This window comes from Neofelis nebulosa, chromosome 2 (genome assembly GCF_028018385.1).
Source record: "Neofelis nebulosa isolate mNeoNeb1 chromosome 2, mNeoNeb1.pri, whole genome shotgun sequence".
Taxonomy (NCBI): domain Eukaryota; kingdom Metazoa; phylum Chordata; class Mammalia; order Carnivora; family Felidae; genus Neofelis; species Neofelis nebulosa.
The window spans coordinates 98,309,512-98,333,986 of record NC_080783.1 but is presented as its reverse complement, the minus strand read 5'-3'; the positions used below and the strand labels follow the sequence as shown (position 1 = coordinate 98,333,986).

At 37.9% G+C, this 24,475-nt stretch overlaps 1 long non-coding RNA gene across 2 annotated transcripts; it reads left to right on the top strand.

Moving 5' to 3' along the window:
- Positions 1-24,475, top strand: LOC131503789 (uncharacterized). Of its 2 annotated transcripts, none has more exons than XR_009257606.1 (3): positions 1-1,636; positions 20,987-21,059; positions 23,517-24,475. It is a non-coding gene; the product is annotated as an uncharacterized LOC131503789 (long non-coding RNA). The 2 variants fall into 2 exon arrangements; XR_009257605.1 differs by lacking the exon at positions 1-1,636 and adding an exon at positions 4,527-5,816.

Here is a 24,475-nt window from a genome sequence, read left to right as displayed (position 1 = left end):
ACACACACACCCCACAGAGCTTCACTAAACCCTGAGCTGTATTTTATTCAGCAGGAACCTTTGCTATTAGAATTCTACTTGCATCTTAATTTTGCTTTCCCCATGAGTGTGTTAAGCGTTTTCTAAAGTATACCTTTAAAAACATCATAAATATATTAAACAGCCATTGTCTAATTGAAAGTGCTAATTTAATTCAACATACTTTTGTGGATAGCACTGTTTGCAAAGCTTCAGTGAATACATGGATGAATAAAATAGTCTTTCATCTCAAGGAGTTTATGATCTTTTAGGGAAAGATAAGAAAAGTAAAAAAAAAAGAAAAAAATCGTTACAATGGTTGCTATTATGGACAGTTGAAAGGAAGGGTTATTTAGCCCATCCAGGAATGAGAAAAGGCTTTATATGAAAAGTGGCCTTTGAGATGGACTTTGAAGGTTTAAAGGATATGGCAAGTTTCTGCACCAGGGAATATGGTTTGCAAAAACGGTGATTTTTATAGTGCGTGTGTGTGTGTGTGTATACACGAAAATCCTAATTCTTTAGGGTACTTGTTACAAATGTAGGTTCCAGAGATTCCAGGAAGTCCACAGGGGGGCCCAGGAGTCCACATTTCAGGCAAGCAGCCAGGTGAAATGTATGTCCAGGATCCACAGACCTCATTTTAAAGAAAGCCTGGATTGAATAATGAGTGGGGAGTGGGCAAGTGCAGTGAGTGAGGGAATGGCTGGTTGTTTGTGGCTGCCAGGCTCCAGTGCAATGTGGTCACACTGTTAAAAGTGGCCAATGAAGAAGCCAACAGAGCGAATGAAAGAGGAAAACAGGTAGAAGAACTAGAATTGCTGAAGAAAGGGGGAGGGATAAGGCACAAGCAGCCAGGACACAGCAGCCAAAGAAGCCAATCTTTTTTTTTTAGGAGGTGAAGTGTCAAGGGTCTTTGTTCTTTAACTGAGAAGTAGGGGGCAAGCTTATCTGACACAAGAAGGAGTTGAGAGCTTGAGCAGAGAAAAGGTAATAGGTAACTCTGTATTTAATGTTTTGAGGACCTGCCCACTGGCAGGCAGGAAACGCAACCCTTTTAGCAACTGTTGAGAAAAAAAAAAAAAGATGCAAACCTACCTCAGGAATTTGTTTTGCATCGGGTCAGCAGGGGGCGCTATGGTAGCACATATGCTGATAACCGGGCCCCACTTCCTAGACATGGCGATGCCCGCTCTTGTTTAATGGGATTAACCCGACCCACAGTGTAGTATTGGGGGAGCTTCATTTATTACATTTATTGCTGTGAACCTTCATAGAAGGAACTTTTAGGTTTTCTCTTTAATTATTAAGGCATCTAGGTTTTTCTTGAACTGGCAGTTCCTATAGTCCAAAAGAAATTAATTCCAAAGTTTAAGGGGATTATTACCCATTTATTGACCTCACTTGAGGCACAGAGCCTCAGAAATTAGGAGAGCAGAAAAGACTGAGGAACGAGCGAAATGCAGCTCGTCCTAGAAGAGGAACCACCGGTGACAGGATGTGCGCAGTGTCTGTGATGTTCGATGCTGTCCGGTTGTCTTCCAGAGAGACTGTACCAGTTTCATTTTGCACCAACGATGCCTGAAGGTCTTAACACCTCGGAAAACCCACCAGCTAAGTAAGCTTTTAAATATTTGCCACTCTGACCGAAAATATAGCCTTTTGAGATAGTTTTAACTTGCATTTTTCTCTTATGAGAGGATGAGCTCCCTTCTCATATTTAAACCTTATTTTTACGTTTTTTCCCCCCTGTGAACTGTATTTTCGTGTTCTTTTCCCAAAGGGTTACTGGTCTTTTAATTAATTGATCTTTATTTATTTATTTATTTATTTTTCAACGTTTTTTATTTATTTTTGGGACAGAGAGAGACAGAGCATGAACGGGGGAGGGGCAGAGAGAGAGGGAGACACAGAAGCGGAAACAGGCTCCAGGCTCTGAGCCATCAGCCCAGAGCCTGACGCGGGGCTCGAACTCACAGACCGCGAGATCGTGACCTGGCTGAAGTCGGACGCTTAACCGACTGCGCCACCCAGGCGCCCCTAATTGATCTTTAAAGGAGCTCTTTTGATGAAGTCAATGGAAAGATTTAGTTAACAATAGAATAAATAAATGGTGCTTTTCCACAGTAATGGCTTTCCAAGCATTCCCCTGCCTCCCTGCTCCCTTGACCTGCTAATCACGTGACTTGTCACGTGCCTAAAACTACTGTTTTTCAATCACCTTAGGGTAGTCTGCTCTGTGGAATAGTTTGCCTCAAGAATGTCAAATATCTTTCATTTTATAGTTCACTTCAATGTGGAGACAAGCCAAGAGTTAAATGGTGACGAATCAGGTGAATGTGGTGGTTGGCACATTTTCACTGGTCTAAAATTATCAAATGGCAGGTGGGGCTCTCAGATCCCCAGTGATTCCAATGGAGCATTTTTAGAGAATGTCCTCGACGTGCTGGACTGTGTGATAAATGTCAAGAGTCAACTGGCTCTCAAGTGAGGGTGATCATAAGCCTGATCATTGATAGCCCCATCCCTACTGGGCATTCGTTCCTCAGTAGTTAGATTATCTTTGTTTTTTGACAGCTTGAGATAATTCGTATACCACACAAATACTCAACTACTTAGGGTGTATACTTCAACAGTTTTTTTGTGCATTCAGAGTTGTGCAATGGGTACCTCAGCCACTTTCTCATCACTCCCAATTTCCATCACTCCCAATTTCCATCACTCCCAATTTCCTTTTGTTGTTACCTCCATGCCCCCAACCTACCAAGCCCTAAGCAACCACTCATCTACTTACTGTCTCTATGTTTGCCTGGTTCAAGATACTTGGTATAAATGGAATCATATAACATATGGTAGTTTGTGACTGGCTTCTTTCATTTAATGTGATGTTTTCAAGGTTCATCCATTTTATACTGTATATCTATAGTTCATTCCTTTCTATGGCCAAATAATATTCCATGGTACAGATATGCCACATTTTGTTTACCATTAATCAGTTGACAGACATTTGAGTTGTTATAAGCTATGGTACTACAAATATTTGTGTGCAAGTTTTGGTGTGGATATATATTTTCATTGCTCTGGAGAGAATTAGTTGAGTCAAATGGTAACTCTTTTTTTAATGTTTTGAGACCTGCCCGACCATTTTCTACAGTGGCTATCCCATTTTACATTTCGACCATAAATGTACAAATATTCCAATTTCTCTACATTCTCACCAACACTTGCTTTATTCTATTTTTCATGTTTCTTTTCCATTATATCCATCCTAGTAGGTTGAAGTGGTATCTCATTGAGGCTTTTTGGTTTTTGTTTTTAGGGTCTATGCTTTAATACTTTTTTAAAAATTGTACTATTTAATTGTAAAGATGCTAATGTTAAGCATCTTTTCTTGTGTTTGTTGGCAATTTGTAGATCTTTTTTGGAGAAATGTTGTCACAGATTCTTCACTCAAGTTTTAACTGCGTTGTGTTTTTGTTTGTTGAATTGTAACAGTTCTGTATATTCTGGATATTAGTTGCTTGTATTTGGTATCAGATCTAAAAATTCACTGCCAAATCTGAGATTGTGAGGATTACCCATGTGATCTAAGAGTCTCATAGTTTGAATCTTACATTTAGGTCATTCTTGTTCCATTTCTAGTTAATTTTTTTAAAAGAAATTTGGGATTTATTTGGTTCCTCAGAATTATTTATTTACTTATTATTATAATCTATTATTATAATCATTTATAATCTCTACACCCAACATGGGGCTTGAACTCATGACCCCAAGATCAAGAGTTGCATGTTCTACCAACTGAGCCAGCCAGTCATCCCTCAGGTTAATTTCTTATATGTTATTAAGTTAAGGTACATTGTTTTAAAAAATTACATATTATACATCGGGGTGTCTGGGTAGCTCAGTTGCTTAAGTATCCGACTTCAGTTCAGGTCATGATCTCACAGTTTGTGAGTTTGAGTCCTGTGTGGGGCTCTCTGCTGTCAGCACAAAGCCTGCTTAGGATCACCTGTCTCCCTCTTTCTCTGTCCCTCTCCAATTCTCGCATGTATGCTTGCTCTTTCTAACTCTCTCTCTCAAAAATAAATAAATATTAAAAAATTACATTTTAAAGAAGTAAGCAACCCCTAGGAGAGGCAATTTGGTAATCTCTATTGCAAATGTATATCCTTCTCAGTTCCACTTCTAGGAATGTATCCTACAGAAATAGGCTAAGGATTTTCTGGTTATTCATTGCAATGCAAAGCATTTCAAATAAGCCAAATGTCTACCAATATAAGCTGTTAAATAAATTGTGGGACAAGTGGACTACTATGAGGCCATGAAAAGAATGAAAATCTCTATGTACTCATTTGAAACTCAAGTTTCCCCCCAAATCATTGTTCAATGAAAAAAAAGATTAGAACCTACTATTTTTTGTGTGCTAAAAAATGGGACAATAAGTATCTATATGCACATTCTTTTTTTTTTTAAAAAAAAGATATTTTAAAATGTTTATTTATTTTTGAGAGAGAGAAAGAGTGCAAGCCAGGGAGGGGAAGAGAGAGAGAGAGGGGAACAGAGGATCTAAAGCAGACTCCGTGCTGATAGCAACAAGACCCATGTGGGGCTCAAATCCACAAACTGTGGGATCATGGCCTGAGCTGAAGTCAGCCATTCAACCAACTGAGCCACCCAGGTGCCCCTCTATATGCATATTTCTTACATATCTGTAAAGAGGCTTTGCAAGAATTCCTAAGAAATGAAGAATTGTAGATCCCTGAAGGGAGGGGTGAACCCTGGGTGTATAAGGTGAGTGTGGGTGAGTTCTCCTGTCTATATTTGACCTACTGTTCTTAAAAGATGGAAACTGCAGAAATATGTGTTAAACTTTTAAAAGGACCTTCTGAAGAAAACAAGGGGGAGAGGATGGGGTAAGAAAGCCACATTCTCTTGGGTATTGCACATATTTTTTTTTTTCCCAGTTGAAACACAAGTATTTCCTGGCTTTCTCGTGACTACTAACATACTAAACACAGGCATACCATTGCCGACTGATGTTAGAGCTGTGGTCAGTGGCCATGGAACAGAACAGCAAACCGGTCCCCAGGATGCTGAACTAATGGCCCTGACCTCATTTACAGGGTAATGAGCCAACATCACACAGGAAGGTTTACACATCAAGAAGTCTGAAGGGAAAGCCTGTTCTAGAACCTCTCTGACTGAAAGAATACAAACCTGTACAGATATGTGGTTTTACTCTTTTGCCATAAGGATTTTGGCACTAAATTATGGGCTGTAGGTGTCCTTGAAAAGAATAACACGCCCTAGCACACTCATGTCTGTCCCTTGGCCTGTAGAAATCAGAAACAGGTGAAAACCTCATCACAGATGACCCACCCAGGTTGACTCTAATGGCAATTTTGCAGAGCTTGCTGTTGTCTTTCACTGTTTCAAAAGTGTCTCTTGGCATTTTTTTTCCCTCAGCCCTTTGAAAAACAGTCGTGTTTATAGCTTGTTTTTGCTGAAAGAATGTTCTTCTCTTCAACATAAGATTCTCCAATGAAAATACATTTCCCCTTTCTGACTCCTGCGGTTAGCCTGGCAATAGGAGCAAAAGTGGTCTCAGACATGTGAACTTGAGGCAGGAAATCTAAAACCACGCAGTGGTCATCATGTGCCCTGAACCTTTACACCGCATGCTAGACCAGCAGGCCTGTGCTCCCATGCAGTTCTGGCGGATACTACAAACAGGACTGGCATTCTGGGAACAAATGTCAGATGTTCAAAAGATGGAGGCTCACAGTGTGAGGAAGGAGGTGAGTCAAATACCTTCTGTTTTCATATTCTTTTTAGTATGAACCAAAAATATCATCTCCCTAAGTGGGAAACCATGAAGAATGACAGGCCTCAGAAGTGGGCAGGAAGGTGGGGTGGGGAGAAGAAAATATCAGTATAATAAAGTCAAACTTGAGAAAGAAAAAGAAGTGAGGCAGAAAGAAAGGAATTGATCTTAGAAATATAATAGGGACACCTGGTGGCTCAGTCAGTTGAGCTTCTGACTTTGGCTCAGGTCATGGTCTGACGGTTCCTGTGTTCGAGTCCCACATTGGGCTCACTGCTATCAGCGCAAAGCCTGCTTTGGATCCTCTGTCCCCCTCTTTCTCTGCCCCTCCCCCGCTTGCTCTCAAAAATAAATAAGACATTAAAAATATATAATAAAAAGAAATATATTATAAATATTAAATGTCACAGAGTCCTTTTTAAAATCTGAGCAAAGATACAAATCAAAACAAAACTCCAGAATGAAACAGAGTCACCAGAAAAACTCTCAACAAAGTAATGGATTATTCAAAAGACCCAGGATGCGTCAGTCCAATTTTAACCAGAAGGTGAAAGGAAAACCATCTGGCTAAGCCTGAAGATGCTGACCTCGGCACTGCAGAAGCATCGGACACCCTCCACTCGCCCCACGGCAGCAGTGAGGACGATGAAACTAATAGGCAATGTTGAAGCCTTGCCTTGCTGCTGCTAGGAATCCCTTTTCTCCTCAAACAGTACAGAAGCTGTGAGAGGAAAGAACCACCATGAGCCAGCAGCAGTGAGAAGCTCCATTTTCAAAGCTGGGAGTGAGAGCCCTCCTGTGTTGCTTCTGTCCTGTGGTTGGTGCAAGATGCCACATGCATTATATGTAGAAGCAGATTTTCCACTTTATTGTTCTAAAATGCCCCACCACTAAAAAAATAAATAACAAATAATAAATAATAATAAAAAAAAAAGCCCCACCATTAAACTTTCACACTAGAGACAGTTTAACCAAATGCGTCCCTTCCTCTGTTTTGGAAAACGTGGAGACAACTTAAAAACATTTCTTCAACCCTGCATCTCCAGCCACGTAAGTGGAGCTACTTCTTCCGTGGCAGAATTAAGCTTTCCTCTTCATTTTTGCAGAAGGCTTAAAAGTGAGATTAAAGGGACTGTAGTTTAACCTTCTACTCATTGCTGGACCCTCTTACCTTTAATAAGAAACCATCAGCTTCTTTGTAAAGTCTCTAGGGATGTGAGTCCCCCTCTGCCAAAGAGAAGTCCAATTCATTGTTGGATAGCTCTCTGGTTTAATGGGCTTCCTTGCATTTTGCTGATCCTTCCTTAATAGCTTGGTGTTGCCCCACTGAACAAGTCTGATTCCTCTTTCTCATGGCTCTCATCTTATCCATCCTGTGAGCTATTTACAGCCTGGGCACATCTCGCCTTTGCTAGGATTGCAGCCCCATCTGCCAGGCTGGTCTTCAAGTTGCCAATCTCACCTGCAATCAGTCTTGTATCTCACTGCTAGGTTTATCCAAAAGCAGCATCACGTCTATTAATCAATCACTTGTCAAAAAATCATCACAGGGACTCTGTTTAATTAAAACCAATTTCTAGCCAAGACCTTTCTTTTCTTTTCTTTTCTTTTTTCTTTTTTCTTTCTTTTTTTTTTTTTTTGTTTGGCAACCAACACTAGCTGGTCTATGAAACCTTGTGCCTCTATTTCCCAGTAAAGCCATTCTGCTCTGGTTAGGCCAACCTTTGCAATGGTTTCCCCCACTTCCTTTGCCCATCTATACTTTTAACCTTAGACTTTCCTGGGGGGGGGGGAGGTTCTCATCTGGCAAACTGTAAGGTGGCTTATCCAAAATCATCAAGTCTGTGTGGACTTAAAGTTTCACCTTTTCCATTAAGTCTACCCTGGACAACATTGGCTTACAATGGTGCAGCATGTATTTTGAACTCTTATTCATAAGTGAACGTCTCAGGTCAGGTCCCCTGGGAAACAAACTTTAAAATGGAGCTTTGCATACTGGAGGCTTATGGGGGAGTATTCTCAGATACAATGCCTGGGTGGGGATCAGGGAACCAAGACTGAACAGAAGAAAAATTTGAACTGTGATACATTTCAACAAAGGCTTGAGCCAAGTCATGGAACACCTAGGAGCTGGGATAAGCCTTCAGCATTGTCCCCCATTGATGCAGGAGCCAGTCTTTGTATCCCTATATGGACCAGTCACTGGATGTAGGCTGCCCCAGGAAGGAGCCTAACCTTGAGCTGGCAGCTTCATTCTGCAGAAAATAATTTCTGGGGACAGACTCTCTTGAGTCCTTATCAAGCAACATTTCCTGCAGCTAGGAACACGAGTACTTCAGCTCTGAGGCAGAAGCTGGGTGGCGATCAATAGCATCTCTACAACATGCAGTTCATAACCTGACTTGCCCTTGCATAGATGCACGTGGGTTTCAGGTGCTTCCAATGTAAGCCCTAGTAAGAACCATCGTTCTGGTCCTCTGGGGGTCACTGTAGGGGACAAGGGTTGGAATATTCTCCATTACTTGACATAGCAATGCATACTGAAAGGAGACAGGTAGATACAGGTCAAAATAGTGGAAGAGGGTTCAAAGTGGAAATGCCACTAATATAGTATGAATTTTGGATGCTGTTTTGCCTTAACTAGGAAATGTCTATAATTTTTTTAAACATTTATTTATTTTTGAGAGAGAGAGAGAGTGTGAGTGAGGGTGGGGCAGAGAGAGAAAGAGGGAGACACAGAATCTGAAGCAGGCTCTGGGCTCCAAGCTGTCAGCACAGAGCCAGATGCAGGGCTCAAACCCACGAACCGTGAGATCATGACCTAAACTGAAGTCAGATGCTCAACCAACTGAGCCACCCAGGCACCCCAAGGAAACTCCTGTAATTTTTAAAAAATGTATGTATGTATGTATGTATGTATGTATGTATGTATGTATGTATATATGTATGTATTCATTTATTTTTGAGAGAGAGAGAGAAAGTGCAAGCAGGGGAGGGGCAGAGAGAGAGATTTCAAGCAGGCTCTGCACTGACAGTGGGCTCAAACTCATCAACTGTGAGATCATGACCTGAGTCAAAATCAAGAGTCTGATGTTTAACAGACTGAGCCACCCAGGTGCCCCAGGAAACTCCTACAGTTTGTGAGAAAAAAACTTTATGAATATGATCCAATTGATTCTAGGCTTTGGAGAGTTAATCAGTTTAATTTTATTAGTAGTCTGTCTATAGTATATTTACATACTGACATACAAATACAGAAAAATACATACATCCTAAGGGCACAGCTTGATAAACTTCACTCAGTGAACACATGTATATATCAAGCATGCAGATCAAGAAGGAGAACTTGCCATACCCCAAAAGTCCCCATGTACCCCTGGTAGTCCCTATGTCCTGAGAAGGGTAACATCTATCCTGGCTTTGCCTGATGAGTCAGCTTGCTCTTGGTGTCTCTTTTCTATAAATGGATCACACCACGTATAATCTTCTGTGGCTGGCTTCTGTTTCTCAACACCATGTTTGTGGGAGTCATTCACATTGTTATGTGTAGTTGTGATCCATTTCGTTCTCATTATTATATAGTATTCCATTATAGATATGCCATAGTTTGTTTATCCATTCTATTATATGTGGACATTGGGTTATTTCCAGTATGGACCTATCATGGATAATGAGGCTATGTACCTTCTTGTACCCGTGTTTCAGTGAACACAAATATTCATTTCTGTTGGTTGTCTACCTAGGAATAGAACTACTGACCTCTATGTATACATATGATTAGTCTTAATAGATACTGCCAAACAGTTTTCCAAAATGGTTATACCGATTTACAACCCCCAGAAATCTATGATAGGTCAGCCGGCTTCATATTCTTGCTACCATGTGCTTTTTATTTGTCTCCATTTTAGCCCTTCCAGTGGGAAATCATGGTTTTAATATGAATTTTCCTGATGAGTAATGAAGCTGAGCATTCTTTTAATATTTATTGGGAATTGCCCTCAAAAGACCGCTCAAGTTGTTTGCCTATTTTTTTCTTGGGTTATCTGAGCAAAGGTCTCTCTGTAGTATGATGTCATGAATTTGTATTTATTAATAAATAAAGATGACTATGATTAAGAGGAAAATAAAGATCATGATGGTTATTATGCAGTTTCTTTAGTATAATTATACTTTTATTTATGATTACACAAACTTGAAGGCTAATAGACCAAAATATGAGCCCTAGCTTTCTCTGGTTGGGAAGATTATAGATAGTTTTAACTTTCAACTTTATAGCTGTCCTGATTTGTTTTTGTCTAAATTTGTTTTTTTTAATTTTTTTAAATGTTTTATTTATTTTTGAGACAGAGCATGAGTGGAGGAGGGGCAAAGAGAGAGGGAGACACAGAATCCGAAGCAGGCTTCAGGCTCTGAGCTGTCAGCATAGAGCCTGACGTGGGGCTCGAACTCAGGAACTGCGAGATCATGACCTGAGCCAAAGTCGGACACCTAACCGACTGAGGCACCTAGGCACCCCAATTTGTTTTAATAACAAGCATAGATTCCTTTTATAATCTGGGCAAACAATGAAGCTGTTTTCATCTGGAAACAAACCCAAATGAAACAAAAGCTTGTCAGCATGTGCTGGTTGGGCTCAGCCATCAGCCTTTTTTCCATCTGGGACACTGAGAATCAGTGAGGAAAAGTGTCCTCTCTGGGCATGCTTTGAAAGTTTGAGTTAGAAGAAGAGAGTGTAAAAATGAAGGACTGCCTTTATTGCATAACAGCCATGTGCTCCCTCACACCCTGCTGTGGCTGGGAGATGATCCTGCCATAAAGACTGGCTAATTACTTAAATTGCCTTCCTTTCTGGGAGCCAACCTTCCCAGCACCATTGACTGGGCTTATTTGGTCTGATTACTGGAATCCTGCTGTTAGCTGGGATGAGGAAAGCACATTATTACCCTGTGCAAGTGTAATGCCTTTGTTTACATTTTGCAAGGCAAACAGGGTTACTTTTAGTCTTACGTAACCCCGAGTTCTGCAAAAACCAGGACTGGGGAACACATGCCCCCCTCCCTTTCCTGTTCCATTCTGTTGGGTTTTCTAACCAACAATTCAAAAACATAACATCAAACCAACCTACCCACTAACAGAGTTTTTTTTAAATTTGAAACAATTTCGAATTTATAGAAAAGTTGCAAATATAGTACAAGAACTCCTTCCCCCCACCCAAACCATTTGAGAGTAAGCTGCCCACATGATTCTCTAAATATTCTAGTAGTTCCTGCAAAGCAGGCGATTTCCTATATAAACACGATATTACCATTGAAATTGGGATATGAACACTGACACATTACCACCATCTAAATTCGAGTGTCTTCAGTTGTCCCGATGATGTTGTTTATAGTAACAAGATCCAGAAGTATGCATTGCATTTATAACTGAGTTTCTGAGGACTATATTGAAAACTTGCACCTCTTTAAAACCTGAGCAGCCTTCTTGTCCCCATCCCCACAGGGACGGAGGCAATAGGCAGAGATGTGGGCACAGATATAAGAAGAGGGTCAATGTTGCTGTCCCAGCAAATAAGGTCAGATTCTGCATAAGGAGGCAAGGTAGACACAGGGCTGTGGGCCTGGAACAGGGACCCAGGAAATGTCAACTAAGCTCCACATAAGATTCCCCAATCTCCACCTTTGTATCTTCTCTGTGTTCTTTTTCTATCCCTGTCTCTCCTTCCCTGTCCTTTCAACTTCTTCCCTCACCTCTTATTATTTTCACCCCGTTTTACATAATTGCACTCAAATCCTGTGTCTCTTTCAAAATACCTTCCCTAAGAAAAGCAGAGAACTATTATAAGTTGTTATCTATTGGGAGGTAGGGAGGTGCTCTATGTGTTTTTTTTTTATATTGCTTTAATTTAAAAATCATATTGATTAATGTACTATCTACTTGGAAATATAATACATAATAACAACAAAAACAAACCAAAGCCAAAATGTTTCTTATTCATTCAATCATTCATTTTGAGAAAGAGAGAGAGAGAGGGAGTAAGCAGGGGAGGGGCAGAGAGAAGGAGAGAATCCTAAGTAGGCTCAAGTCAGTGCAGAACTCATGAACTGTAAGATCATGACCTGAGCTGAAACCAAGAGTCAGATGCTTAACCAACAGAGACACCCAGGCACTCCCAAAATGTTTCTTCTAAATAAATTGATGAAGTTAGGCAAAAAAACAAAAGCTGTCACATTTTCAATCTTTATTATCTAGAAAATACCGCACCCTTCGTTGTGTGCGTTGCCTGACACCGGTCTGTGTCTCTGTGTGAGTCTCCCATCACCATGTCTGTTCTTCAGGGTGACTCTCATAAAGGTACAGGTTTTTGTTTTTTGGGGTTTTTTTTTGCCCTTTAAAATTCCGTAGCTATCTCTATTCTAACTTCCTCTTCAGGCTCCTCAGGTGAGGGTATTCTGCAAGGTCCTGTCCTGTCCTCCTTGCTCTCAATATTCTTCCTCATGATCTCATCCACTCTCATGATTTCAACTCCATGGAAGATTTCCAAATCTGCATCCTTCAAACTGACATCTCTCTGAGCTCCAGGGTTGCATTTTCAATTGCCTATCAAACTCAACTGAACTGAATAGTAATATTTTACACCATAGAGCAGCTTAGATGACCAAATTTGATGTGAAAACTTCTGGTACTTTTAATGCCTTCCTCTCCTTCACACTCCCCTTTCTTTAGCAAATTGTCAATTATTCCTTTAAAATTATTTTTTTCATTCCCACATCACTTGCTTCTACAATACTTAATAAACATATATTATTTATTCTATTTCTCTTCTAGTGCTTTTTTCCTTTTTAATTAAAGGTTTTATTGAGATATAATTTACAAGCAAAAAATTTACCCAAGATAAATGTACTGTTTTATTTTTGCAAATGTGCAGAGTTGTGCAACTATCCAGTTTTAAGACATTTCCCTCAAAAATTCCCTCATATCTATTCGTAGTTATTTTTCACCCTCACCCTTAGACTTAGGCAACCACTGATCTGCTTTTTATTTTTATAGATTTTCATTTTCATATAAATGGAACCAGGCAATATTTCATCTTTTGTACCTGTCTTCTTTCATTTAGAATAATGATTATGAGGTATATTCATGGTATATCATTAGATTGTTTCTTTTTAGTGCTAAATAGCATTTCCTTGTGCATATATGCAGACATACAGATACACCACACTTAGTTTATCTATTCACCAGTGGATGGACATTTGAATTATATCCAGTTTCACATTAAATAAATGATATTACTTAAAAGGTTCACATGTAAATCTTCGTGTAGATGTATGCCTTCTACATTTATTTTCAGTAGATACTTAGGAGTAGAATTGCTACATCATTTTTTAAAAATGTTTATTTATTTTGAGAGAGAGAGAGAGCGCGTGTGCATGCGTGTGTGCACGCATGCATGTGGGAGAAGGGCATAGGGAGAGGGAGAGACAGAATCTTAAGCAGCCTCCATACCTAGCACAGAGCTCAATGCAGGGCTTCTCACAACTGTGACATCATGACCTGAGCCAAAATCAAGAATCTGATGCTTAATCGACTGAGCCACCCAGGTACCTCTCTTTTGCATATTTTAAATTGCCTTCTCATTATTGAGCTATAAGAATTCTTTGCCTGATGTAGATGTATGTCCTTTTTCAAATACATGATTTTCAAATATTTTCTCCAAGTGCAGGATTTGTCTTTTTATCTTCTTCATGGTATCTTTTGAAGAGCAAAAGTTAAATTTTGTTGAAGTGCAATTTATCAATTCTTTCTCTTATGGATCATGCTTGTGATGTCAAATCTAAGAATATTTTGTCTAATCCAAGGCCACAGAGATTCCCTCCTTTTTTCTTTTATAAGTTCTATAGCTTTAGCTCCATATTGAAGCTTATGGTCCATTTTAACTAAACTTTTGCGTATGGTGTGAGGTAAAGGTCTAAATTCATTTATTTGCATATACATATCCCATTGTGTTTGCACTATTTGCTGGAAAAAAAAACCCTGTCTTTTCTACAGTGGATTGTCTTGGCCTCTTGTTGAAAATAAATTGTCCGTTAATGTAGGGGCATATTTCTATATTCTTTATTCTATTCCATTGATCAATGCATCTATCCTTATACAACACTTTCTCGATTACTGTGTTTTACAGTACATTTTAAAGTGAAGTAATATGAATTTTTCAATTTCTCTTTCTTTTTCAAACTTGTATTGGCTAGTCTAGGACTTTGGCATTTTCAAATACATTTTAAGGTCAACTTGCTAATTTCTACAAAAACAATTTTGTTGGGAGTTTGATAGGGATTGCATCTGAATCAGCAGATCAATTTGGGTAGAATCGCCATATTAACAATTTGCGTTTTCCAACCTATGAATATGGTATGCTTCTCCATTTATTTAGATCTTTTAAAAACGTTGTTTTGAAGTTCTCAGTCTTACACTTATTTTGATAACATTTTTCTAAATTCTTTTTATCACTATTTTCTTAATTTCATTTTTAGATTGTTTGTTGCCAAGATACAGAAATAGGGTTGATTTTTGTAATTGGTTTTGTATCCTGCAAACTTGTTAAACTTACTCATTACTTCTAGTAAATTTTTTGTAGATCCCATCAGATTTTCTACACACATCATCTGTAAATAAGGACAGTTTTACTTCTTCCTTGCCAGTCTGGATGCCTTTTACTTGTTGTTCTAGCATATTCTTAGGTAAAAGATTCAGTCACACTTTAAATAGAAGTGGTAAGAATGGAATGTCTTGTTCCTGATTTCAGGGGAAAACTTTCAGTCTTTCACCATTAAGTATAACACTAAACTACAGGTTTTTTAGAGTTCTTTATCAGGTTGAGGAAATTTGCATTTTGCCTACTTTGTAGAAGGTTCTTTTGTTTTGTTTTCATGAATGGGTATTGGATTTTGTCAAATGCTTTTTCCTATACCTTTTTAGATGATCATGTGATTTTTGTCCTTTATTCTATTAATATGATATATAACATTAATTTATTTTCAGAGATTAAACCAACCTTCCTTTCCTGAGGCAATGCCCATTTGATCATGGTGTGCAATTAAAGATATATACATATTTATGTATTCAGTTTGCTAATATAATTTTTTAAAGATTTTTTTATATCAATGTTCATGAGGGATATTGGTCTATAGTTTTCTCTACTTGTGATGTCTTTGTCCTGCTTTGGTATCTCGGTGATAATATGGGCCCCATAGGATTAGCTGGCAAATGTTTGCCCTTCACCTATTGTCATAGATTGCATTGTGCCCCTACACTGAATTCATATGTTGAAGTGCTGACCACCGGTATCTCAGAATGTAACCTTATTTGGAGATGGGGTCTTTACATGGGTAATCAACTTAAAATGAGATCATTAGTATAGGTCCTAATTTAATCTGACTGGTGTACTTATAAGGGGAAATGTGGACACTGACACAGAGGGAAGACTATGTGAAGACAGAGGGAGAAAATGGCCATCCACAAGCCAAGGAGAAAGTCCTGGAACAGACACTTCCCTCCTACCCTCAGAAGGTAGCAACCCTGCCAACATGATGATCTCAGACTTCCAGCCTCCAGAACTATAAGGCAGTACGTTTCTGTTGTTTAGGCCTTTCAGTTTGGGGTGTTTCTTTATGGCAAACTAATAAACGTATTTTTGGAAAGGGTTTATATAGGATTGGTTACATTTTTTCCTTAAATATTTGATAAAACTCACTGGTAAAGTCATCTGAGGCTATGCTTTGTGGGAAGATTTTTAATTACTAATTCAATTTCTCGTTTGTTATTGGTCTTTTTAGATTTTTAATTTCTTATTGAGTCAGTTTTGGTAATTTTTGTCTTTCTAGAAATCTATCCATCTCATCTAATTTGTATAATTTGCTGTCATTAAGTTGTTCATAATATTCCCTTATAACCCTTCCAGGTTCTGTAGGATTGCTGGTTATATCCCCTTTTATTTCCTGATTTTGGTTATTTATACTTTATCTCTTTTTTGTCAGTCTAGTAGAAGTTTTATCAATTCATCTTTTTAAAGAATCAACTTTTCATTTTTGTTGTTTTTTTTCTTTATTGTTTTTATTTTATTAATTTCTACTCTGATCTGTATTGTTTCTTTCAATGTACTTACTTTGGGTTTGATTTGCTCTTCTGTTTCTACCTTCTTGAGGTAAAACTTAGATTATTGATTACAGATCTTCCTTCTAATTTAAGCATTTAATGCTATGAGTTTTCTTTTGAATATTGCATTAACTGCACTCATACACTTTGGTATGTTTGGTTTTGTTTTCACTCAGTTTGACATATTACCTAATTAGCATTGTGATTTCTTCTTTGACTCATGGGTTATTTAGAAGTATATTTTTCAAAAATTTTGAGGGTTTCCCAAATTTCTTTCTGTGGTTGATTTTCAGTTTGGATCTACCATGGTTGCAAAATATATTTCATGAGTTTAGTCCTTTTAAGTTTATTGGGATTTGTTTTATGATTTAACGTGTCCTGGAAAATGTTCCATGTGGGTTTGAAACCATTATGTAATCTGCTGTTGTTGGAGGGAGTGTTCTACATGTATTAGGTATGTTAGTTTACAGTTGTTCAAGTCTTCAATGTCCTTTTTTATTTCTAGTTTAATTACTGAGAAAAGGGACTTGCAATCTCCAACTATAGCTATTAAATTGTCTATTTCAATTCTGTCAATGTTTGCTTCATTTATTTGTCACTCTGCTATTAGGTGCCTATATATTTACAGATTTTATAGGTTCCCAATGTAATCCTTTTATTATTACACAGTGTTCTTCTTTAATCTCTAGCAATATTTTTGTCATAAATTATATTTTTGCTGATACTAACATAGGTACTCTAGCTATTTATGATAACTGTGCATGATATATGTATATATAAAGTAAAAGTACTTTCAATCTATTTTTGTCCTTAAATCTAAAGCATACTTGAAGACAGTATATACTTGGAACTTGCTTTTTTACCAGATTGATGATAATTGCCTTTTGACTGAAGTTTAAGATGATTGCCATTCACATTTAATTTAGTTGTTATGGTTGGCTATACATTTGCCATTTTGCTGTTTGTTTTCTGTATGTCTCATGTCTGTTTTGTTGCTTTTTCCTCTTTTGCTGCCTTCTTTTGTGTTAAACAAGTATTTTTAGTATGCCATTTCAATTTCTATGTTGTTTTATTAACTATTTAAAAATTAATTTTCAAAGTGGTGGTCTAGGTTACAGTGTGTATCTAAACTTATTGCAACCTGCTTCAGTTTAATAATGGCAGTTCTGGTAAAATATAGCATCTTTGTTCCAGAATAGCTCTATTTCTTCCTCCTTCATCTGTGCTATTATTGCCATATGTATTGTATCTTATATGTCTCAAATTCAACAGTACATCATTATAGTTATTGATAGGCAATCACTTTAGAAAAGAAATTCAGGGAAAAATGAGAGAATAATACATATTTATGCAAGTATCCACATAATTATCATTTCAAGTATTGTTTTGTGTGTGTGTGTGTGTGTGTGTGTGTGTGTGTGTGTGTGAATTCAAGTTACTAACTGGCATCTTTTTTTTTTTTTTTTTTTTTCAGCCTGAAAGTCATCCCTTAGTATTTCTCAAGGGACAGTTCTGATTGCTATACATTTTCTCAGTTCTTGTTTATCTTTGAGTGACTTTATTTTGCCCTCACTTTTGAAAGATAGTTATGTTAGATATATTGGCTAACACACTTTTTCTTTCAGCTCTTTGAGCATGTCATTCTACTGCCTTCTAGCCTCCATTTTTCCTGCTAGAAAGTCAGCTGATATATTTGTTGTTCTCCTGTACATGACAGTCATTTTTCTCTTACTGCATTCAAGGTTTTCTCATTGTCTTTGGCTTTCAACAATTTGACTATGATGTATGAATCTCTTGTATTTATCCTACTTAGGTTTGTTGGGTTTCTTGAACCTGCCTATGGATGTTTTTCAGCACATTTGGGAAGTTTTCAGGAATTACTACTTCAGTTTTTTTTTTTTTTTTTTTTTTTCTGTCCCTTTCACTCTCCTCTTTTGGGACTCCCGTTACATGTATGCTGGTATTCTTCATATTGTCGGGAGGGTCTCTGTGGGTCTGTTTATTTTCCTTCAATAATTTTTCTCTGTGTTCCTCGGAGAGTATAGTATCTATAATCTATATGGACTTTTTTTCTTCTGTCATCTCACATCTATTCTCAAACCCATTTTTCATTTTGCTGGTTATATTTTTCAACTCTACTTTTTCTTTGGTTCTTTTTATAGTTTATATTTTTATATTAAGATCCTCTATTTTCAATTGTTGTTATAGTATTTTCCTTTAATTCTTTTAACATAGGTTCCTTTAATACTTATGCATACTTATAATAGCTGCTTTTATGCCTTTGTCTGCTACTTCCAACATCTGGGCACAGTCAGAATTCATGTCTATTGACTGCTTTTATTCTTGAATATAGTCACACTTTTCTATTACTTTGTGTATTTCATAATTTTTGTTTAACACTGATATTTTAGATAGTATATTGATAATATCTTGTTGAAACTCTAGGTTCTAATTTTCCACTCTGAGATTCTCTTTTCTCTATTTTTGTAACTTTCCTGTACTTAAACTGTAGAATCTATTTCCTTTGTTGTGAGTGGCCACTGATAAATTTGCTTAGTTTTTTCATGCTTTAAAAATTTTTTTTTAGCCTAACTTCCTGTGGGTCATCTCTATGTCTCCATAGCTTAGTGATCAACTAGTGATTTAGGCAGGATCACTAGTGCTCAACTATCTTGAATTTGTAAAAGTTCCACTCTCTGCCAATGAATCTGTTTCTGGGTTGGGGAATGCATTCAAAATTCAGCCAGTTCTCATGAATGTTTTGGCTTTCCTTTTATATCACATTCTCTCAAGTCTCTCTTGCACATGTGTGTAGTTTCCCAATCATCCAGGGATGTGTGGAGAGTTTATCTAGCCCTTCGATAGCTTTCTAATTTCTAAGAAATAAGTTATTATATTATTTATTATTTCTCCCCATAAATTCCTGACTGGGCTGCCCCTTGCCCCAGATGGGACTGCAACCTCAGCCTAGCAGAGCTACAGGTTTTCCCCATTCTTTTTTTTTTTTTTTTTTTTCACCAGCTTGGTTATTTTAATTAGCAACACTACCAGTGAGAGTTTTACTCTCTGCCCTAAATTAAATCTGCCCCTAGCAGTGAAGCTGCTGATGTTCTTAGACATGCCCTAGTAGTAAAAATTAACTAATATTGACAAATGAACTGGGGTGGAGGATCAGAGCCCCCCAGGCAAGAAGCTTCAGATTCCTGCTCTCCCTATAGAAAATTCGAGGGGCGCCTGGGTGGCTCAGTTAGTGAAGCATCTGGATCTTGATTTCGGCTCAGGTCATGATCTCACAGTTTATAAGTTTGAGCCACACATCAGGCTTTACATGGAGCGTGGAGCCTGCTTTAAATTCTCACTCTCCTGTCTCTCTCTCTGTCCCTCCCCCATTCATGCTCTCTCTCTCCCTCTCTCTCTAAATAAGCAACAACAAAAAAATTGAATAGGCTTTCACAAACAAAAATTTTTCAGTTATTTGTCTTTTGAAGAGAGGATCTTCCAACCTTTCAGGCCACCATAGCTAGAGGTATTATCTCTAATTTATATTTATGATCTTTTTTTATGTTTAAATCTGTAGTCCTCCTAGAATTTTAATTTTATTTATAGTTTGAGATAAAGGATATAACTTATTTTTTCCCCAGATGAATGGAAAATTTTCCAAACATTTGTCTGATTGAACAGATATCCAGTCTTAGTTGGTTTGTATATAATTTTTAAGTGAGACTAATGTTGCTTGTGTGTGTATGTATGTTGTGTAGCTGTGAAAGGAAATGACATGTAGGTGGTCAAAATAAACTGAATCACTGCAATATGTCAAGATAGGGTATAAGAATCTGCATGTGACAGATGAAACTAATCTGCAGAAAACTTCCCAGAAATCACTAATGTTTAGACTGTATTTGAAGCTGTGTCATGTCTGAATTTGGCTCATTATGACTCTTCATACTTGGCTTTTATACCCTGTCTACATCTTTTCCTGTATCTAACCTCAGCCCAGCATTTTGGTTTTAGCTTTTTTGCCATTTTGGTGTATTTTAGACAACAATGCAAGGCCTTTCTTATGAATTCAACACCTCTTTCTCAGCTAATTGAGCTATGGTTATTTGCTCCAGCAGGAGGAATGAAATAGAACCTAGTCTTCAATGCTCAGATTGCATTGGGCCTTCTCTCTTCTTTGGTCAGAATGTTAAATGTCTCCATGAATATATCAAGTGTTTCCACGGGCTCAGAGCCAGTACTCGGACATATTTTTTCTCTACAGGGCATAGGAGGATGGACTCACACTGGAACTTTCACTCTTCCTTATTTTGCCATGTTTTAGAACCAATGGCTTCTACTTGAAGTGCTCCAGTTCATTCCTATTGTCTTGATCTTGCTTTACAAAGCCATCCAAAAGGGGCCAAAAGCTGCAAAAGAGTAGGAGGCTTTTGAGACACTTTGAAAATAAGTCCCTGTCTCCACTTTTTAGAATGAGTTTGGTTTTGGATGCTGATATGGATACAAACAAGATGTTGCTACCACTACATAGTAAGATGTGAGATGGCTCCCTTGGCCTAACACACTGTTTTGTTCCCAAAATACCAGTACGAAAAAATTACTAAAATTGAGGTGCAATAGAAGAGGCCACCTAACTTCCTAAGTCTTCCCAGGAGTGACACATATTATGATCCAATGTGTAAATGTGTTATTATATGATGACACAGACAAGATTTCTCAAAATCTTACCAGATTGTTGCCTGAGACATCATAGCATAAGTGTTTGACATAACTATTAAGGAACACCAAAAAAAACCCCAAAAGCAAACAGCAATAGACTTATTCTAGACTTGAGTACTGATCATGTTATCAACAGTTCTGATTTTAGAGTAAGCTATCAAACACAACTTATACAAGAAAAATAAAGTTTTGGCAATGATCCTTTACTAGGGAATATTCAGTAAATCACTGTAGAATGAGGTAAGACCCCTACCTTCTCCATAACAATTCTTTCTTTAGGGTACTCTTCAGCACCATAATTCAACATGAGGAATGTGTCCTGAATGGAAAATAGGCTTTGCCTCTTAGGCAGGTATGTCTAGCTTCATAACCATTAGAGACAATGATAGAACACATGGTGGGCAAAGCACACCACGTATAACATATACTCAATAAGTGATATTTATCAATATCATTATCATAATTCTTATTATTATCTTGTGATATGGCTAATATGAACTTATTTTCAAGGATACAAGCTACCCCTAAAAGACACGATAGGGGCAAGTTTTCCTCTGACAAGCTAAGGCCCAGAAGACCCCGAGAGCCTAAAGCAGGATCACTTCATGTGGCACCACTGTACTAGAGCTCACTCAGCCCCACCTGGAAGCCTCTGCTGACTTTTACTGGTTGTACTGTCAGTGGAGGGAGCTATGCAATGCTGTAGGTGTGGCGTTATGTGGGAAACAATAGGCCTGCTGAGGAGGATTGTCTCTGATACCATTTATTTAGGTTGGGAGAATATCTCTGGCTGCCTCTGTGGACAGCATTATAGGGGAAGTGCACAGGCTTTGAGATTTGGATCCAGCCCCATCATTTCCTAGCTGCGTGAATTTGGCAAATTGCTTCATCTCTCAGAAAACCAAGTCTATTATTTGTGAAACAGGAATAATCATACCTTGCAGGATTTTTGTGAAAATTGGAGATAATATATAGGAAGTACTCAGTACACCCTAAGTGCTACACGTGATGATACTGAAATGCTTTAGCAGCATCTTTTAATGACCCTTATCTTGGAGGTTTTATGTACAGATTAAAAGAAGAAATATGTGTGTAAAGTACATGATACATAATAGATCCTTAACAATCAGTAAACTCTTATGTAAATTTCAAAGAGTACAGTTATTTAATGGGCTCCTTTAAGTATAACTCTCAATTTGGAGTTAAGAGGCTTATTTTAGTCTTGGCTCTAGTGCTAACACACTGTGTATTCTTGAACAAAACACGCTGGGCCTCAGTTTCCTCACTCAAAAGTTAGATATTTAGATAAATAAGGAACCAAAATGTCCCTTTTTGTACTAAAAAGGAGACTTTCTTATGCCTTGTAAGGAAGGAGCATTAAGATACTGGGGAACATTCCAGAAGCTCAACTAACACTAACAAGTTAGGGTCATTAACTTCGCAAAATGAATGAATTCATTGCAAATGAAAGTGGAAGCAAATGGTTTATCCACAGCCAAGTTTATTCATTGAGATATATTTGCTGTGCACCTGAGTCCTAGAGAAAATTGCACTGGGTGCTTCTGAGCTCCTTCAAAAGAGATGTTTGATGGAGTCTTACATGTTTTCTTACATCAAAACAGTGAGCATACTTCAAATTTAGAAGCAGGCTTTTCTCCTCTTGTTAAGGAAGCAGTGAACATATCACCTCAACCTTCTTTCTAGCAATATTAGCTATTAGCAATACTAGTCTGAACCCACCTGCTATTTTCATTTTTTTATTTTTAAGAAAAACATCTTTTGGGGCGCCTGGGTGGCTCAGTCGGTTGGGCGGCCGACTTCGGCTCAGGTCATGATCTCGCGGTCCGTGGGTTCGAGCCCCACGTCGGGCTCTGTGCTGACAGCTCAGAGCCTGGAGCCTGTTTCGGATTCTGTGTCTCCCTCTCTCTGACCCTCCCCCATTCATGCTCTGTCTCTCTCTGTCTCAAAAATAAATAAACGTTAAAAAAAAATTAAAAAAAAAAAAGAAAAACATCTTTTGACAGTCTGAGATCAAGTTTACCCTGAAAGAACCTTTCCTCTTAATTAGAAATCTATTAAAGACATGCTCTTCAAAGCATTTCTTTGAATGAAATGCCATGGGGGGCAGGGTGGCAGTGAATGAGGAAGATTCTCTGCTTTAGGGATTCTTGAAACAGATGTTATTACTGGGTTACTCAGATGCCTTAGCCAGCAGACACATTCTTCATTCTTCATTTATTTGTTTTGGTATGCTCAGTGCCAGGAACATAGTAGTCACTGTTTGTTGAACAAATGAAGGAATGAAAGAAATATCTTTTCATGTTCTCCAAAGAGAATAACATAAACTATCTTGAATGTGGTAATAATAGATTCTATTTTTAATAGAAATTAACTGAGAAGGGCACCTGGGCTTTTGGAAATTGGATTTGGGAATAGTTAGGGAAGGAGAGAGACTGGTTTGGCAGTCTTCCTTCAGATGGAGGATGGGATACAATAGTGTGGAGAACAGGTTTAACAACCCGTTGCTGCGGGATTTCACATTCAATCTCCAACCCAAAGAAGGCCTGGTGGCCTTCCCCATCAATGGTTTTGTGTTAAGCATGCATGTATTGTGGGAGTTGGGAAGGAATGGCTGAGCCCAACTAAGCTAGTGGGAAGAAGGAGAAGTTGCAAAAGGAAACCCTCTGAGACTGAAGATGCTCTTATATGTGAGATGGAACACATGAATGAGCCTTCAGCTCATTCGGGACTTGGCCCTTCTCTCTGTGCTGGTGGCTTTCCATACTGAGGATGTCCCTTTCCCTTACAGAGGACCAAGAACTTCACTTTATCCCTAGCAGTGTGTATTACTCATGGTAGCATCGGAGAACCAGACAATGTCCAGGTGGTATGAAGTAGAAGGAAGAGTATTAGACTAGAAGTCATGGCTCAACTTGTAAGCTATGTGGCTTTGGGCAAACTGTTTAACCTCTTTGGGTCTGTGTGACAATATCTGTAAGGTAAGGTCAGGAGATTGGACCAGGTGATTTTTTTTTTTTAATTAAAAAACTTTTTTTAATGATTTCACTTATATGTGGAATCTAAAAAAACAAAACCAATGAACAAGAAAACAATAAAACAGAAATACACTCATAAATACAGAGAACAAACTGGTGGTTGCCAGTGGGAAAGGAAGTGAGGGAATAGGTAAAATAAGTGAAGGGGATTAAGAGGTACAAACTTCCAGCTATAAAACAAAAAAAGTCACAGGGATAAAAAGTACAGCATAGGGAATGGAATTCAATAATATTGTAATAATTTTATATGTTGACACAATAACTACATGTACAGTAATGAGCATTTTATAATGTATATAATTAATAAATCACTATGTTGTACACTTGAAACTAATATATTGTATGCCAACTATACTTTCATAAAGAATCTATTCTCTTTATAACAAGACATAATTGGAAACATTGGTTATATTGCCAAGGCTTTGATTTGAATTTCATGTTTGAAAATATGCATACAATTTAATATGGCCAGATAATTTTTAGGAACTAAGATTGGCTTTAAAAGAACCCTGGAAAACCTGGCCTACTACCTTGCATACAGGGTTCCCAGTAGCCTTGCCAGATGAGTAAGAAAGATCACTTCCTGAAAGGCTGAGGAACCTCAGGATATCTTCGGGACCTCAGGAAAATAGAAATTCACTGAAATCTATAGGTATTCCAAGTAAAGTCTGATGGTGAGTTCTTGGCATTAATTCTTAGCCTCAAAGTTTCT